A 4,641-nucleotide genomic window follows, 5' to 3' on the forward strand; every position below is an offset into this window, starting at 1 on the left:
ACGGAGTCAAGGTACTTGCGGTCACGACGTCAGCTTTGCGATAAGGACTGACCAACGTAAAAAGAAGCATAATTAGTAGCAAATGGACACAGGGAGAGCGGACATGCAAAATCATTACCACCACCAGCAAGAAAATTAACTTCTAATCAAGTTTGAAAGTGTTTAAGACTATTTCCATTTTGTTTGGTACATCAATGGCTGTCCAAAAATAATTTTTAAAAATCATATTAGTAGAATAGGAATATGTTCACGATTTCTGTGATAAATTAGCACTAACAGAAAAGTGGTAACATTTTCTTATATTTCATCTAAAAATATAGTCTCAACTCCATGTTTGGTTAGATGAGATAATTCAGAGTTTTTGCAAACTCGAATGTTTAAGCTGTTACGAGCAACACAGTATCTTTAATTTTTTCCCCAAGCAAAACATACTCTTATTAACTTTTGATAAAAGCAGAATCAAGGATACTTGATTAAAGGAACCATAATGTATCGAGTGTAACACTTCCCATTTGCTTCAATCTCATTCAGAACTACAATGGTCAAGCCGTTGGAATCAGGTACTTATAAATACACAAACAGGTAAGGCAGTTGGGACAAAATATAATTGATTGATCCTTCTCTGAATCAACATTCCAGATTTATTCTGCTTCATTTGTTAACACATGTTCGATGCCGTCATTACCACTCCCATTGGTGAGGGAACATGTATCGACTGGAAGCACCTTAGAATGATGCCGGCAACAATGGTGTTTAATTAAACTACCATGCAGGAGCGAAGGCCGTTATTGTTCACTTGATAAAAAAATCAACGACTTCATCGGGTCTGTAGGAACAAAGTACAGACGATAGAGGGTGTTGTTGGAATCCATCAAGGTCCTTGAATGGCATAGCGTTTCCGTTTGAACACTGTTCAAGGGTGTTGCAGAATGATTTTTGGCGTGTTTTGGTCTAGAGCCAGCGACAACATACTTTTGAAGAACGTTAGACATAATTGAAAATCGTGCAAATAACACAAAAATGATTCACAATGTAAAAGGGTGTGATGCGAGAGGTCAAGAAATTATAATTGTATGGTCAAATATACTAAAAAATACTGTAAAAGGGAGACCTCGAGATACACATTATGGTTCTGCAGTGGAAATCGATTTGTTTTAAAAGCCCGTTTATAGCACGTTAAATATAAAAAGCGATTTAATTCAATATAATTACCTCGAGACCGGTGAACAAGAAGGAAAATACAACGTTTGGGAAAGCAATTGATTGTGTTTTTAAGGAGAACGAAGCTCCCGCGATCGCGAGTTTACCTCCGATGAGTCATCTGGAACATGCTTCTAGCATCAAAGAGCGTTTGTGCTATGTATATATGAATCGGCTCAACAGTTGGAGTCGGTATTAATAATATTAAAACGAATCCAGTTTCATACTTTGCTCCTGTCATGGTTGCCAACATTTCCGGAAGAAGTTAGAATAATTCCATGCTTTGCCTTCTTCGTTGCAGTCAAAAACGGAGTATTTTTTAATTTGTTTTCTTTCAGTGAATGACATTTGTAAAATTCAAATGGATTAAATTACAATGATTGAATGCAGTCAATCTTTTCGATTAAATTGCTTTAGGAACAAGTAAAAGAAAATTCAAACAAATAAAACTTAATTAGAAATTTAAAATTTGTTTTTTTTTTTTATAATCCACCTTCCCGCATCCCGCATAACAATCCACCTTTTGCACGAGCACAACTTCGATATGGAAACGGAGCTAGTTATCGCTGAGTTCTGGGCGAGATTCTGGATGCGAGATTTCTGCAGACCGATCGTCGGGCCAACCTAGACAGTACTCCCAGCAAATGTCGTATCAAATGCGCAATCGAATAAACGTCGGAAAGTCTACGTTTGCATCTTTGCGTGTTTCAATACCAAAGCAATACACCTGAAGGTAGTAGAAGACATCAGTAGCCATGACCATTCGTCTCGATATTGTTACGATTCGTACCACAACGGAGACGACCCGACACAATATACGCGGATGACGGCCGCAGCTTTATGGGGTCTACCAGGGAATTAAGTCTGTTACGAAAGACTCACAACAACCGGAGCTTGGTTGCAGACAACGGAATACGATTCGGCTGCAATCCACCTAGGCGCCCAAATTTTGGAGGTTTTTGAAATGGTAACATCAAGATAGGCAAGCGATTGTTTAAGGGCGCCGCCAGAGGAACCCAGCTAAAGTTGATGGAGTTACAAACGTTGCCCTACCAAATTTCGGCCATGCTCTACCCAGGCTGCTCAATGTCATTAACACTTGACAGGAGCTTACACTCGCGCTTTTCTAGAATGGACCAGCTTCCTTGCACTGGTTGGAGATGATGTGTCAAGACTCGTTGGAAATTAGCAGGAGCTGGCGCAGCCATTTTGATCCCTCTGGTATCTTGCTTCGTCAAAAAATATGTCATCCACTGGGGGGATACCATACACAGTTTTGTTGTGCTGTGCTTTCGTGGTAGCACAGTAAACTGTAAAGGGTACGAGAAACGAAGCGTAATCGCTAGCGTAATCATGTCAGAGGGGGCCCGCGACAGCCGAGCGGTAGCGCCGGTTAGAAAATCGGCCCATGAGCGTGGGTTCGAATCCCAACCGAGACCGGACCCTTCCCTGTAGGAGAGGACTGACTATCCACGTACAACAGGGAAACAAATCTCGCAAGTCCTTAACGGGCAGGCATGACCAAGAGGTCGTTACGCCAAGAAGAAGAAGAAAAAGAATCATGTCATTCCGCTGCTCAATCTGTCAAAAAGAATGTTGGCTTACCTACACCAAAATCGCATGCGTAATCTTATCACAACGAAAACAAACGAGTCAATAGTTCATTCCCTCGCGCTTTTAACGAATATTTATCAAAATTATGTTATTGTTTAGCGTAGTTTTTGTATTTTAGCAATACACAACAAAATTGTAACAAAAAAAATGTTGCAACTTTTACCAAATTGCAAAACAAAAATAAAGCACCAGATGATGACGCTTAGCCCGAATATCGACGATACAGATCACCGCTTAAACTTCGTTTACCGTGCCTTTCATAGACGATTTCCCACTTTTAATGGGATACTTGATTCCTGAAATTTGTAAAAAGGGGAGTTACAAAGTGCACCTTCTTATCAGATAGTACTTTAACACGACTCCGTTCCAAGGTTTTTAATTAATAATTGTTTCACGTGGAAGTTAACAATTTAGGTAGAGAACTTTTGGGTGACCTTACCGACACATAGCTATTGGAGATCACGTTTCATGCTGCTAACATTATTCAAACGGTTGATTTATTTGTAAAATCGTTAAAATAATTGGAAATGTTAGGCGAGTATTATTGCAGCAATAAATCATGCAAAATCCAACGAGGTGTTTTATCGGTCGTTAACCATGAAAATGAGTCTAATAACACCTTGTTAAGGTTTCCTGTAACGTATCCAGAGTTGCGTAAGGCAGGATGGAAATATATAGATCCGTTTTTGAATTATCCTTTTAAAATAAGGTGGCCGAAAAGTAAATGGCGTGGAAAACACAATACAAATTATGGATTATTGTTTCAGCTACCTCAGCCATACATATCATGAACGAAACCATGGAACGCAACTCGACAACTAATTTCACTGAAATTAAGCCATTATTTTTAGGCATGTGCGTACGTGTAAAACTGTGTAAAGTACATTTTAACGTTTATCATTTTAACATGTTAAACGTACAAATGGTATATAAAGCATCTGCCATTTGATACATTATGGGAAGTACTGGGTTCTTTATACAGATACTTCTTACTAGCACTGTTTATTCGCAAACCAACATTGTTGTGTAATCATTAACCAAAAAGTTGAGGGAAACATGTTTTTTTTAATTTATCTTTTTATTTATTAGTACAAATTGTCTGCGCTAGGGTTACACAATGCTTAAATACTATGAATAGACTTATAACTAACGGGATAGGAAAGGAGAGGAAAGGCGCGAATGAGTGAGCGGAAGGGGGACGAAGGACGATTATAGTCAAACAGGTGGTACGAGCTGTTGAAAGCAGAAAGTGCTACATTTTCATGACACCCTTTGCAGCATCAAATACTAATAAGTGGTTACAAATTCTGTACTAAAAAAAAACACAATCGACTGCGAGATGAAACATGTTAGATATTGAATGTGGCTTTGTAGAACGGTAATGTTGCCATGCCATCGATGATGCGTTGTTGCCATTATAGAGCCCAACTTGTCAGATGAAACCTGCTACTTGTTAGTGTTTTGATGGGACTGTGGAATAAAAAGCCGGGAAATGCTGTATGCCCTCCAGGTAATGATAATCGTACCCCCAGCCAATATGACCATGAGTGACTACATAATTCACATTTGCACTGACCAAATCGAACTGATATTGGACACAGATGTAGAAAAATCCTCGCAGAAACATAGATTACATTTTTTGTTTACTATGGTCACCATTATTCGATTGCTGTAAGAGGAAGGTGGCAGTTATTTTCTTGCCTTTAGCTTTTGAATGTGTAGCATTCCTCCTCTACGGTTTTTATTGGGATAGATATTTGTAGGTTTATTCAGTTTCAGTATTTTGTTGGTTTATTCAGTTTGCCCCTTATTGCCCAATCATGAATG

Source organism: Anopheles ziemanni, chromosome 3 (assembly GCF_943734765.1).
Source record: "Anopheles ziemanni chromosome 3, idAnoZiCoDA_A2_x.2, whole genome shotgun sequence".
In the NCBI taxonomy this organism is placed as follows: domain Eukaryota; kingdom Metazoa; phylum Arthropoda; class Insecta; order Diptera; family Culicidae; genus Anopheles; species Anopheles ziemanni.